General features: G+C 42.1%; 2 long non-coding RNA genes across 3 annotated transcripts in view; one reads left to right on the top strand and one right to left on the bottom strand.

The window, feature by feature from the left end:
* LOC144299715 (uncharacterized) overlaps positions 1-14,751 on the bottom strand; it is a 28,475-nt gene extending 13,724 nt beyond the window's left edge. The window contains exon 1 of one of the 2 annotated variants that reach the window (XR_013366379.1): positions 14,367-14,751. This is a non-coding gene — a long non-coding RNA (uncharacterized LOC144299715). The remainder of the gene's footprint in view (positions 1-14,366) is intronic. The other variant, XR_013366380.1, reaches the window with a different exon arrangement.
* The window catches only part of LOC144299714 (uncharacterized), a 166,194-nt gene continuing 164,277 nt past the window's right edge, over positions 13,240-15,156 (top strand). Inside the window, exon 1 of the long non-coding RNA XR_013366376.1 lies at positions 13,240-13,330. This is a non-coding gene — a long non-coding RNA (uncharacterized LOC144299714). The remainder of the gene's footprint in view (positions 13,331-15,156) is intronic.

Genomic DNA, 15,156 nt, shown 5'->3' with positions numbered 1-15,156 from the left:
CTTAATAACTACCTCTCTTTTGTTCTACTTGGGTGAACCCAATACAATTTCTCTGAACATGTGTAAAGTTAATTCATCTTTGGCACCTTGTATTTTAAACCAAACCCCAAAATGACACTAATCTCTAATTTATAACAAATCAGTGGTGCATGAATTTCATTAAATCATATGGGACTAAAAGATAGACATTGTTTTTTATCCCAATATATATTTGGTGAAGCCCACTTAATATCACATTTGTTCAGTGAGTTGAATAAAACTAGCTTCTCTGCTTGCTAGCGGGAGTATTAAGTGTATATTCAGCTTTTCCAACCTGCTGCTTCTTCCTAATTCTTAGCTGAGAATAATTCACCTCTGTCAAAAAGAAATATTTAGATCAGGTCATTTCTACTCTGAAAAACAGATGGATTAAAACTTCTTTTATGTTATTAAGCAATTGCACACAATTTACATAATAGGATAGTTCTGTTCACACAACCAAGTGAATAATTATAATGGGAATTATAATTATTACTAGGAAGTGTGAGATATCAAGAAAAATTCACTTCCTCAAAGGTAGTTCATTTCAATGAAGAATTTGCCCTCTTTCTAAGGAACTAATTTTGCATGATGAACCACAGCGGGGTGAGGTTTCTAAGTACTTGAATTAGCGTATTTTACTATTACTACCCAGGAAAGAAGAATCTAAGGTGGGGTGCATTTTGAGGAGATAAACTGACAACAAATGAGTCTCTCCCCTGATTCTGCAGGTACCCGCTTTCTCTGGGGATGGAAACTCCTGTAGGTCTACTCTCTGTAATTGGCAGAACGGAATGTGGCATAAACTTGACCAACAGAGCAAGTCAGATGGTTTTGAGGTGGAAATAATGTACTTAGGAGAGCCCTGTATTGCTAAACTCCATTTCTGACACAAAATTTAAGAAGTAAGTGGCAGCCCTCACTTCACTCTATGTGAAATTTCCACTCAAGTGCTCAGTGGCAGGGTGACTAGATAAAGGATAGGACACACAACACAATTTGGGATACATTTATATCAAAAATACAGTCAACAGATAAGATATAGGGTGGGCTGCAATTTGGGACATACTTAGGTTAAAAATTATTTGTTGTTTATCTGAAATTCAAACTTAACTGAGCTCCTGTATTTTTATTTACAAAACCAACAACCCTGGGGATGCCTCGAAGAGGACTCCCTTTTAATAGAAAAAGAAACAGCAAATCCACATCCTGCAAATGCTGGTGTCAAACTCACTAGTGTTGGCTAAGGTTTCTCTTGGAGTAAAGAATTGTGAAAAGTGGCTCCAGAAGCAATTTAAAGCACCCCCTCCTCATAGGACATTTGTGGGTTGAAGAGTACAGATCCTAAATTTTTATGTTTGGAAGAATTCACAATTTAACTTTTTTATAAAGATTTTATTTATTCATTCATGGAGACACAGAGAGAGAGAGGTAGAGACACTCCCTGAGGGGAGCCTGATGTGGGACTCGATCCCAGGACCCCAGGATCACAACCTGAGCCAAAGGCAGATGCTCAACCACTGAGCCATCTGGGTGTCCCAGGATTTACCTTTTTTAAAAAAGATTTTATTTATTTATTTGAGAGAGAGAGAGAGAGAACACGAGCAAGGGGAGGGGCAGAGGGAGAGGGAGAGGCAGACTCTCCGCTGAGCAAGGAGCCCAACATGGAGCTTGATCCCGGGACCCTGAGATCATGACCTGAGCCGAAGTCAGACACTTCACTGACTGAGCCACCCAGGTGCCCAATGATTTGACTTTTAACATATAGAATAGCAGTTAAGAACATAGCTCAATACTGTATCTTGTGTGATTATGTGTGTGTGTGTGTGTGTGTGTGTGTGCTTGTGCACAGCACAGGGGTTTTGAGGGAGGGTCTGAAGCCAACCTGTCCTGGGGTGGAGTCTCTGTTCTGCCCCTCACCACCTATCTCACCTACAGCAGCCATTTCTGATGTTTATGCTTGGCCTCAGGCAACAGGTAAAGTCATAATAGAATCCGTGCCATGGAGTAATTGAAAAGATGTAGCAAGTTAATGTATCTACGATAGGCACAGTGGTTAGGACAGTGCCTGGTACATAATGCATCACAGTACATGCTGATCCTTATTGCTGGTGCTGCTAGCATCGGTAATATTAAGCTCAGGTGAAGTTTTCTCTACCTTGAAACCAGTTAACCTCTTCCTGCTTCAATTTCTTCATGCACACACTGGAGACCATACTGGTGCCCAGCTCATGGGGTTGCTGGGAGGATTAAGTGTTTAGTTCACATGGCCTAGGGAGCGGGGAGTGGTTGAGAATGGGGACTCTGGAGCCAGCCAGCCAAGGCATACTTCCCCTTGACCGCCTGTTGGCCAGTGTGACCTTGGACTGCCCACTCAACCTCTCTGAGCTTGACTTCTCATCTTTGATATGGAGATAGAGAGAGCACCCATTTCATGGGGTGATTGAGAGGGCGGTGTCTAACCATGGAAGTGCTAAGAGCAGTGTGTAGTAGGTGCCATGGGAATGCCCGGATGCAGAATATTGGTGGAGGGGTTTGAATGCACTCCATTCCATCCTTCTTTCCCTGGGTCACCACCCCTCCACTCTCCTTTAGCTTCACCAACTTTTGAGCACTTTATGCCAGGGACTAGTGCAAACACTTTACAATTAAAGGTTTTTTTCATCTAATTTCACAATAGACCTATGGGGGTAAATCTGCAGTTTACAGATGCAGAACTGAGGTAAGTCCCTTGCCAGAGGTCATTCGGTTTGTGAAGATGAAGCCTGAGGGGAGTCCATGTGTCCACCCAGATCCCATGCTCTTCCTCACCACCAGGATGCTGAGTTGTGCAGGGGGCTCCAGGAGTGCCCCTCCTCATTCTGGTGATCTGAAACAGAGCAGGGGTGGGGGGCTGCAGTCACATGGGTCCCCCATTTACCTGGTCCCATGAGGCTTACTCCAAGGAGAGAGATATGGATATGTTGGATATGTTGGGGCTGACTCTGGTTCAGTGGTTGGGTTCCTGGGTCCCTGCCCCTTGCCACACAGCCTTCTGGCTGCTCAGTGACAGCGGGTCCTCTCTGTCCTTGTGCACTGCTACCTTCAGGGTGATTTTTTTTTTAAGGATTTTACTTATTTATTTTAGAGAGAGCAAGAGAGAGAGAGGGAGAGAGGGGAGAGGGCCAGAAGGAGAGGGAGAGAGAACGTCAAGCAGACTCTGTGCTGAGCACGGAGCCAGACTAGGGACTCAATCTCCCACAACCCCAATACCATGGCATGAGCTGAAACTAAGGCTAGAGGCATAACTGACTGAGCCACTCAGGTGCCTTCCGGATGATTTTCATGCAGAGAAAAGATCATCTGTGGCCACTTGGTTTTAAATTAATAATCAAAATATTAAAGCAAAATTCCCAAATACAGGATTGTCCTTAAGCCTTGCATTACTACTCACACATCCTAATATCCTCTCTGCAGAACTAATACATTTTAACATTTATTTTAAGGGATTCTTTAAAAGATCAGTTAATTAAATTTCTTTCCATATTTTAAACTATATTTGTAAATTTAATATACCTGCTTTCTTTTTAAGCAGTTCAAGTGTCATTTTATAAGCAAAACTATCTTATGTATTTAAACAAGGATAATATACTTAATAAATGAGCAAATTATCCTTAACATTTCATTATGATCTTAGTATTTAGCTAGATTTCTTTTAGTTTTCAACTTAAAATCGCAAGGAAAAAAAAATTGATTTCAAATCGCATTCTAAGTGGGAAACACGGCTGCTTCTGTGGTAAATGACCTTCACCACTTATAAATACTTCAAATACGACTGTTCTCCAATTATTCCTTATCTTAACAGAAAAATAAAATATGCAGGTTTGATAGAATTCATCACCACTGTTATCGATTCTAGGCTTTCCTGGGTCTCAAGGGCTACGAAGGATATAATTTTAGTATTTCCGGAAAATGGAGATCCCAAGCAACTTAGAATTTATTCTCCAAACATTGGTGAAGCTATCTCCCCAGTGGAAGGAGGTTACTTGGAGGTTGGAGATTTTCAGCTGGGACAGGATGTCTGAGGAGCAGCCACATGCTCTCACCACTTGGAGCGCCTTGGTGTGCCTTTTTAAGTGACTTTCTGTCAATAATGGAGAACACTCTGCTTCCACATGGACGATCTCACAGCCCAAGGCCCTGGACACAGGGTGACTGACTGCTTCAGCTTCGGATTAGATTAATCCATCTGCTACTTGCTTTGTGTTTCACATTCCTCCCAAGTTTTTCCTCTCCCAAACATTTCTGTGAACACACAGTGGGATCCACCCACCTCTCTGTCTGCCTCTCCAGTCTTAGTGGCTAAGGTCATTCCAAGGACATTCACCTTCTGGGCTTCCATCTTTAACCTGCCATCAAGTAAATCTTTGCCCTGTGGCCCCAAACATCAAGTGGACATTTTCAGACCTGTCTGGTCACTGGAGATAATTTCCTGCTTAAACTGGGCATCTGATAATCCAGACTGTCTAGATTATATATAAAAATATAAATACAAATGTGTGTGTATGTATGCATACATATATGACTTAAAATATTTTAAGCTCTTGAACATGCAGTAAGTACCACATTCATTAAATTTCTTCAGAGAAATGAAATGACATTTTTAAATGGTTGTTCTTTTTTAATTACTTAATAGACTCTACTAGGAAATACATAAAGATTACAATTACTATAAAATTTATTACTGCACGTACATTCCAGTATATTCTAAAACACCATATAATTGATGTAATTAATTTCGTCTCACACACATATGCAGCCATATGATTAGCAGGATAAATGAAATTCATACATGCACATATGTATGTGCCAGCACAAATACCATGCCCTTATTTAAATAAAAATATCCCATTATATTTTGCCTTTTGAATCAATTTTTTTTTCTCTGAATATAATTAACTCATTGCCTTTCACAGAGTCACTTTATTTCAATTAACCATAAACCATTACCATGAGTACTCTGGTTTTTAAATGCTCAAAATTTTCATAACTGGGCCAGCAAAAACCTTTAATTAAAGTTCTCGTCCCCTTTAGAATTGCCTTTAAGTTTTAAAACATATTCTGGCTTTCTGCTGACATCGACAAGCTGCAGACCTCCTGACTTTTTTGCCCCAAGGCTCAGAATCGGCTATTATCCCATGAGTGCTGGATTCTTATGGCTGATCAGATGCTGGAGACCAGAATCTGGGGTCTATGGGCATTGGTAGTGGGCATATGGGCCGCTTTGAGAGATTGATTTAGGTTAAATGTTGACCGTGGTAATTGAAATGTAACATCCTAGGCTTCGTAGCCCTCTGCTGTGTTTCCTGGGATCCCTAAAGCCCTAGGACCTTCTCTGATGTCACCTGTCCTCCTCCAGCTCCCATAGGTTTCCACTGGTCTGCCTCCCATTTACATGAGGCTGGTCCCAAGGTTTGCTTGATTTGGGGTGGCTGGTTCTTTGGTCATTTTTTGCTTCAGCCACCTGCTCTTCTCAATGCATATACTTTCTCAGTATCTTATTTGTTTTCATGTTTTGTTTTAAAGATTTATGTATTTATTTTTTATTCATTTGCAAGAAAGACAGAGAGAAAGAGCACAAGAAGGGGGGGTGCGGCAGGCAGAGGGAGAGGGAGAAGCAGACTCCTCACTGAGCAGGGAGACCGATTTGGGCTTGGTCTCAGGACCCCGAGATCACGACCCAAGTGAAGGCAGGCGCTTTTAACCATCTGAGCCACCCAGATGCCCCTAAAGATTTATTTATTAATTTAAGTAATCTCTACACCCAGTGTGGGGCTTAGACTCACAACCCCAAGATCAAGAGTCAGATGTTCTACCCACTGAGCCATCCAGGTGCCCCCGTTCTTGTGCTTTTTAAGCGACTATTATTATGATGGCAAATGCCAAACATGTACCTCTAGATCAAACCTTTCCTCTGCAGGAGCACATCACCAACTATAGAGTAGACCTGGAATTTTAAAATAAAGCTTTCAGCAAGTAGAGATGTTTTGCTTCACGTAGGGAAAATATCAACAGGGATGATCTCTCATTTGGCCAAATTTGTATTTCCAAAAACAAAATCCAATAGGAAGGAAGATCCATAAAGGGCTACATTCAACCCAATTTTGAAGAGTTACCGATTTTATAGATTCTTCAACAGAGAGAAGGAACAAAGGAAGAGGGGAGAATGGAACAAGGGAAGACAAGTGGGGATAATGGATGGAGACAGCTAGTATCCATCATCAGGCCCTTTGCAATGAGTAAATGGATGCTGGGGTTGCCAGGGCTTGGTGGCAAAGGCAGCTAATGATCAAGATTTGAATCTTGTGGGGCCTCTGGGTGGCTCAGCTGGTTGAGCACCCCACTCTTGCTTTTAGCTCAGGTCATGATCTCAGGATCATGAGATTGAACCCTTCTTGGGGCTCCATGCTCAGCAGGGAGTCTATTGAGATTTTCTCTCTCTCTCTCTCTCTCTCTCTCTCCCTCTGCACCTCTTGCCTGTGTGCTCTTTTTCTCTTCTCAAATAAGTAAATAAAATCTTTAAAAAAAAATAAAGATTCGAATCTTATGATGAAAGTGCTCCTGGGAAATTATACTCAAACTCTATAATTTTCAGTCTTCTCTTCTGTGAAGTGACAATAGTAGCATATATGAATTTAGAAAACAAATATGAATAAGCCTAATGAAATATCTGGCTCTTAGTCCTCAGTCTACTTTTGTCAAAACAGTGAAGGAGTAGGTGAATCAGTGACGTACACCTGGGGAAGTACACTAGAAGATCTGCTTTCCAGTGCGATATCACTCTGCCTTAAGCAGCCATTAGGAAGATGGGTGATGAAATGTAATGAAATGTGAATTGCATTTTTGATAGTTTGTATTATTTGTGATTAGCTCAAAATAGTATCTTTAACCTGAGTGTACGTTAGCCGCATTGATATTATACATGCAAAATTATTTCTTTTATGCAGGCTGATGAGGCTAAATACTGTTCAATGGTTTTAAAAATCAATGTTTATCCACAAGATTAAATAATTTTAATTTTCCCTCACAGTCACATAAATAATAGCTGATCAAAACTAGAACACTCCCATGATTAGACCCTTTGAGCTTTCCTCCCACTATCCTCCAGGCTCCTAAAGGGTATAATTTAAGGAGAAGTAATAGGAAAAGCTACTCTTCCCAGTGGGAAGTGAGTATATGGTACTCACAGTCTTGGAAGTCTGTGCTACTAAGCTTTGACAATGACAAAGGAGGGATCTAGATAAATTGAGAAAATTCAAATACAAAGCCATAAAGCAATAGTTGAGGTACGGAGGGTTGCTATGATCTCATATAACCCCACAATTAAATGCACAGTAGGGAAGCTCTGGGTATTCATGCAACATGTCTAAACTTCCTTTGTCCTGCCCTGAGCATCTCTCCATATCTTGCGATCTCAAAAACTGAGCTCAAGATTAACTTTACTCGAAACAAATATACCTTCTCTTTGGATGGTAAGCATGAGGCTTTGTGCATAGGTGATGTGCAAGGGAGAGTTGCCAAACGAATAGATGAAGGACTTAAATGTCATTTATGGTAGCACTAGCACTAACTGATTTTTATTGAACACTTAGTATACTTTCTGATATTGAGGGAAAAAATGTCCCAAGAGTTTTGGAGAGTAACAAATCAGGTCTTGCTCAGGCTGTATATGGTAGCTACTATAAGGAACCAGTAATAGTAAATTAAAAAGAGATGAAGCATTCCCATATACACCATGTCTTTTAGAGAATCTTCATTGATTTCAAAGGGGAATGGCCAGAGATGAGCAATTTGGCATTGAACTTTGGAAGCAAACACCACAATCTGTGCAGCATGTTTACATGTACAGGGAAAATCTGCTAAGAGGGAAAACAAATGGGTCCAACTACAGCCTTAAAATGTGTAAGTTGCTGAGCTCTGTTATACCTGTGATATGGACCCTGGGGCAGAGGCAAAGGGATGCTGCTCTGTGAGTTAGGGTACAATCATGTACCACCAGGCAGGAACTGATGCACCTAAATAAAATGAAAAAAACACACTCACAACCATGTACACATGAGAATGATCAGACCCAAGAAGCAACACCACTGTGGCAGTGTCTTAGCTACTAAGTCTACAGACCAAATTGACAGGCAACCCGCAAGGAGCACTGTCCTCAATCAACATGGAAAGTATGAGAAGATGCCCAATGGGGCTCTAGCCCTTAGGTCTGTGTCCTGGGTGAGACCCCAAATGGCGTGGACCACAAGACCCCTCTAGGAACCACTGTTCCTGCTGGTAGGACCAATCAGCAAGTAGCCAAGGGCTGTTTCTTTGCCTAAATCTGGATTACGAATCTAAACATTTCCAGGAGCCACGGATGAGCCAAGCTGGGCCAGTGGGGAATCTGGCACACTCCTGATTTCCAGCATGTTATTCATGGAAAGCCCTTCTTGCATCTGCCATTCATGGTTGACCTCCTCCATCCAGGCAGGCTCAGTCTTTTCCTTGGGTCTTGTGTGTACAGTGAGCTAAGTGGTGACCCTATGAGATGCCTGAGGTTCCATTAATCCATGATCTGTTCAGATTAAACATTGCCTTTTCTAGTCTTCTCTTTATGCTATAGTCTTCTTTAGCATTAAGAAGGTACTCCTTCTTATCTTGTTGAATCTTCTGACCTCTCATCGCTTCAAGGAAAATTTAACCTTTTCAAAGGTTAAATATCTCTTTGCTTCCTCTTCAGGATGAGATTGACTGCGTGAGTCACATGCCCTTCATGGAATCACCACAAAGGAATGTCTTCAGTTTTCTGTGGGGACATGGGACAATGACACCTAGGAGTCAGCATGGGGCAGGCTGGCTTGACATTTAGGATAGTGTAGCTCAACTGAAATTCATCTCTATGTCTTGCGTTATGGGGTATAGATCTCTGAGGGGCTTTATTCTTCTGGGTCCTTTAAAGCCTGTTTCTTTCTTCAACTGGTAGTTCTACTCTCCCTAGGCACTGAAATCATAAGTCTTTTCCCATCCACCATCAATAAGGATTCCAGATTTCCATGGATGACATGAGAAAATTCAAATACAAAGCCATAAAGCAATGGTTGAGGTACGTAGGGTTGCTATGATCTCCTCAAAAGGAAGAGTATATTTATGATTCCAAGAGATCTGAAATGTGCAACCAGGGCTCTGATCTTAGGCTTCCTGGTGTCAACAATCAACTACCCAAGAAATGCCACCAGATACACTGTTGATGAAGTAAAGCTGAGTTTTATGATAATAACTGCAGCAAAGGGGACATCACCTTGATTGAGTGCTAGCGATGTCTTTATGAGGGCAAAGCAAGGTAGGATGTGTGTTAGGTTACAGGGTCTCTTGTATAGCCAACAGCCCCAAGGCCAGTGGCCTTGGAGGGACAGCAGGCTCGGAGGATTTATTGAGCAGTTTTCACATCTGTACTGTCTCCAGAACTACAGAGTGTGCAAAATGTGACCTCTTGAATCACTCCACTGTATCCTGGATGTTCTTCCTTTTTCTTTAACAAGAAATAGAGCCCGTTTAGCCTCATTCCATGGATGTAGCATCAGGTCCTCCCTGTACTATTTTTCCTTCTCTTGCCCTGTTTTTGTTTTCAGAACAGAAGGCTACTAAGGGAAATTCTTTGTCTTAAAAACTTCAGATATCTAGAGAGAAGACTTTGCTCACAGAACAACCAAAGCTTAAACATAAAGCAGAGGCATCCGCATTGAGATGACTAATCATGAACATCTCTGCCAAAAGTGGCTTTGGTGGATGAAATGATCAGAAGTTGCTATTTCTGCTCTATAGTTCCCTATTTCTTTTTCTCCCACATTCCTGTGAAAGATACATATTTTCCTACAGGATCTCCTTGAGCAGAGTAACTACTTTCTCTCATTTCTCTTGACAAATGTTCTCAGCCTTAAGAACTCACGGCTCTTTTCTACCAGAGAATTCACAGAGCCTTATACAAGTAGTGGGAAGGCTTGCTGAGATCCCCAGAACCACTGATCAAAATTAGCAAACAAATATTCAGAATAACATTAGCTTTGAATTCACTTCTGATGACTTGTCCTCTGAACAAATGGAGTTCTAGTATGCATCCTTATGTGAAGTGTTGAAAGCTGAGCCAATAGAATCAGAATCAAAGATCTCAAGTCATGTTCCTTATGGATATTGACCCACCGTAGAAGAGCTCCAGTGAGAATTAGGAGATGAGGGTTATTTATCTTTAGGGCTCTAGACATGATGGGTGGTAAGTCAGGGGCTAACATTGCTGCCTGTCCATCAGTAAATCTCCCCTTTTCTTTGCTGATGAGATCTTGAATTTGTTGAGGTGCAACATGCCCATCCACAGTCTTTGGGTTCTGATTGGCCACAGATAATTGTGCTCACCCAGCTCCCATTTATCAAAGATTCATTATCTTGGCCTCTGCTGCAGCCAGGGGAGGAATCTCTGATGGGAACCTCTCAGATGAAAGCCACTTTGTCATCCGCTTCCCTCCTGCTTGGGACACACACATGTGATGGTTGGAGCTTCTTCAGCCATATAATCATATAATGAAGTGACAGTCAAGAGGATTAAGAGTCAACGTGCCAATGATACAAAGAAGAAAGATGGACAGCGGCTGAATCCCAGAGATATCACGGAGAACATGAACATTGTCACAGAATCACAAAACCCCAAGTTCTCTGTGAAGAAAACAATTCATGTCCTTTTCACTGAAGCTACTGTTGGGCAAGTATTTATCCTGCTAGAGCAGAAGCATTATAAGTAATATAGCTAATATTTGCACTTTAATTTTGTTTTTTAACCATGTATTAGTTAACAACCGTTCAAAACAGAAAAGAAAAAAGAAACAACAATCAACTGTGATCTCATCCTGTGTTAATATTTCTGAATTTCCATCCTGTTTGTTTATAATTCACATTGTCCTATTCCTCCGCCCCATGACAAGCAGGCAATATATTTAGTCTTTGGTCTGTCTTTTCCGTCCCATCTTCTGCAATTCTCCAACTACAAAATTAGAAAAAAGGAAGCCCCAACTTAACTCAACAGCATCATATTTAAAATCCTCTTCTAATGAATGTCATCCTGTATGGTGCTAACGTTTCGGCAGTTTCCCGCATGGAGTGGGCACCCAGTAGCTGTTTGCAGATTAAATAATTGGCACATTGGAATGCCCATCTTTTTTAGGAGTAAGGCTGGAGTCTGCTTGTTTATACTTACAGAAAGTCACTTGCTTATCTCTTGAGTTTCTAGCACAATCTCTTTGGAGTGTTGGCATTCTGGAAGGACCACAGTTTAATAGCCAGATAATCCAGTTACAATGACAGGCGACCTTCCGAAAGACGAAAATCTCCTGGCACTAGGATTTAGCTCTGAAAAGCTTTTTAGAGGCTGCTGGCCACACAAAGAAAGCAGCCTCTGTGCTGATAAGGGGGAGCTTTCCAGTCAGTGCTGCTGATAATTAAGTGGCCTTGTCAGAAAGTTGAGATACACACAGATGCAATTGGGGATATTTGATTTTAAAAGGGTATAAACACATAAGAGAGAATAAAAAAGGATTTTAAAGAATTGCCTTTAAGATTCTTTTGATGTCAATCAAACTTAAAATATGTTGCTGCCCAAAGACACTCAATCCTTATTCTGAGGCACCATTATAAAAATGTGGCTGGGCTTGGTGAAAGCTTACAATGTGCTTTTGTACGCTTTTTAACACTTAAACATGTGCATTGTTGAATTTTTTGTAAGCCAATCTGTGTTCTGTAATGATGGAGGCTGCTTATTTAGCAAATGCAGCCACATACATTTAAGGCAATTAGAACAGGACAGACGTTCAGCCAAACAGACCACACTGACGCAGAAATTGCTTTGTCACTAAGCTTGACCGGGACAGCCACACAGAAAGTGGATACAAACATACCACCTTCCTAAAAACAATCTATCCTTATAAAGTCTGCCATTAGCTGATTGATTTATTGTAAGTAAGGAGACTTTATCAATAGCCTATACCTCTCAATTAAGAAACAGAAACTGATAGTTCTGTATTATTCCGGATAATTGGCTTGAATCTAGTAGCTATCATGGTAGTTTAGTTACTCTCCTTAAGTTTTTGGAAAAGCACATTAGTGTAGTGGGGCATCACAGAACTGTGATCCTGCAGTGGGCAGGAGAGAGGTGTGTGTCGTGTGTGCAGTGTGACTCAGGAGCCAGATGGTGTGGGTTCAAATCCTGGCTCTATCACTTCCCAGCTGTGCACACCTGGGCAACATCATTAACCTCCATGTGCGTTATTTTCCTGTTCTGTAACAGAGGGATGATGCCAGAACTACCATGTTCGTTAAATAAATCAAGAATATGAAGAACTTAGAACAGTGCCTAGCATATGGCATGTGCTATATATGTGTTTGCTATCATCAGCCCCTAAGGACCAGCTTGGTATATAAATCAAGTGCCCCCAGAAGGGATAGAGTGATTCCGTTTTCCACTTGACCCCCTGACTTCCAGGAGACCATGAACAAAGGGCTGACTCTACTGGACAGGAAAATGAGATCAGGATCATGAAAAATGGTAATATCTCATAAAGCTATTTTAGCCACAAAATAATGTCATGAAACTCCAAGGAAATGTTCACACCCTATGCTTACATTACTGTGACTTCAATGAATATTTTTTAAAAGATTTTATTTAGTTATTTATTTTAGAAAGAGAGAGAGAGAGAGCATGAGTGAGAATGGGGGGAGGGGACAGAGGGAGAGGGGAGAGAGAATCTCAAGCAGACGGATCCTACGACCCTGAGATCACGACCTGAACTGAACCAAGAGTCAGATGCTTAACTGCCTGAGCCACCCAGGGCACCCCTTCAATGGACTTTTATGGGAAAAGTTACACTTGCAGCTTCTTTTTTGATATATGAAAAGAAGCAAGCAAATTTTCCCATTGACTACCTGGGGTGTCCAGAGGTTCCAGGCTCCTCTGAGGGCTTCCTCTCTCTTTCTTTTTTCTTCCCTCCTCCCTCCTTCTTTCCCTTCTACCCTCCCTCCCTTCCTTTTTTCCTTCCACTGTCATTGTTTGATATTCATCAAGAACCAGCAGTGCTGTTTTGAATGTACAAAAATAGATTCTTCCAAGTGACTTTCCCCCCCTAAGAGATGATAGATTGCTTTTTTCCCCTCAGTGCAAACCAGAAATTGAAGCAGACGGAGCATGTCTTCCACAGTGTCAGGCAAGGGAGTTGGCTTGCGGAGAGTCAGCCCGGACATACTGGGAGAGCAGGTAGGGGAGAAGTGACCATGGTCCACACCTGGGGGTGGGGATGGGAGTCCCCTCTCCCCGGGGCTAAGAATGCACCCTCACTGTGCAACATGCCTTTTTTGTGCTTTTGCACCTTCTTCCCAAAATATTGGCATTTTGACTGCTCAGAAGTAAATAAGTCGATTCAGTGGATTTGGGAAGTTTATTATCAATACTCGTGGCACATTCGCGGTTATTCGCGAATATGTGCAGAGCTGGGGGCAGATACCTAAGTGGCCGATAAGCCTGTTCAGGGCGAACAAGGCTACTCTCTGCCTCTTGTTTCAGCTCTCAGACCATAAGCAAGTGTCCTTTCCATGATCTATTTACTGCCACGGGCTTTTTTTGTTTTGTTTTTTGGTTGGGTTTTTTTTTTTTTTTCATTTCTGTGCTGTTGGTGATTTCTTGCCAAGCTAGTGCTGAAGAGCTGCCTTGTGCTCCTGCCGCAAGAAGGCTGCCATGTGCCTCCCAGAGAAGCTTCTTTAAATAAACTCCCTCAAGTACTAGTTCTACCATTGGTCCTGAGTTAAGCATTAATGAACTGACAATGTAGGTTAAATAAAGCTCCTTTAATCATAAAGACACAGGGGATCCCTGGGTGGCTCAGTGGTTTAGGATCTGTCTTGGGCCCAGGACATGATGCTGGAGTTCTGGGATCGAGTCCCGCATCGGGCTCCCCATGGGGAGCCTGCTTCTCCCTCTGCCTGTGTCTCTGTCTCTCATGAATAAATAAAATCTTTTAAAAAAATCATAAAGACGCATAAAAAAAGTCATTTTTATCATTTGATGAAAATGTGACGAGACACCCAGGAATTTAAATCTGTATTTCCTCTAGAAAAAATAGTTCAGGTTTTGCTAATTCAATGTTGGCAGCGACTGTATAGAACATATCTACGGTGGCCAACGAGAATCGGCTTCTATTTGGGGGAATAGCAGTCTAGATGATTCTTGTTTTTCCATCCTGGCAGATTTTTTTTCATGCAAAGGAACAGAACGTCATTTCAGGGTGAACACTCACCTCCACCTTCCAGGGTGGATCCATCCTTTTCCATACGCTGGTGTTTATTTCAGAGCTGGCTCCATTAACAGCATGGCAAGGAGGTTCTGAGAGGGAAGGGTATTTCCAGGCCTGTGCGTATGGGAACCGGCCCTGTTCCTGGCTGCTTGCAATATCTATTGTTCTTGGTCAGTTGGCATTTTTATGATGCCGTGACTCAGATTTTATAGCTGTTTTACGGGCTAATTTTCTGCGCTGCGTTTCGTCAGGCCTTTCCAGACACCCAGCGAGTTAACTCTGAATCACTTGCTGCTCTGAATTGCATCCCCCACCCCACGCCGGCCCCTCAAGCATCCAGAAAGCCTCTGGTGATCTGTGCTCTCCAGCAGTCTGGAAACAGAGGCCAGGGAGGAGAAAAATGCAACAGGAAAAGTCCCCCAGACCTTTCCTCATGTAACTATTGGGCGATGAGGAGACCCTCCCTTTTCTCTGTAATACGGCTACGGGTTGTGAGAGCCATAAAATGAATGGGGGCAAATGTTGAATTACGTCCCGGGTCTCCCCCCTAATAAGTTAAGATGGTTGAATTACTGTTCTCCCCTGTCTTGACAAAGGTCCTGGTGATATCTCTCTGTGATGTGGCTCAGATTGAGCGGGCTTTCATTTTCAGTTAGGGAAGCAGCAAAAGAACTGTGGCATTTCATTTCAAAATTTGTCTCTCCGTTTGAAGAATGGTGACCACATCTTCTTCAAGGACCTCGGCAGCCATGAGCACATATATTTTCAAACCACATTGCGGGTTTGAATTTTG

Source organism: Canis aureus, chromosome 27 (assembly GCF_053574225.1).
Source record: "Canis aureus isolate CA01 chromosome 27, VMU_Caureus_v.1.0, whole genome shotgun sequence".
Taxonomy (NCBI): domain Eukaryota; kingdom Metazoa; phylum Chordata; class Mammalia; order Carnivora; family Canidae; genus Canis; species Canis aureus.
The sequence above is the reverse complement of the archived record's forward strand: the minus strand, read 5'-3'. Positions and strand labels throughout refer to the sequence as shown.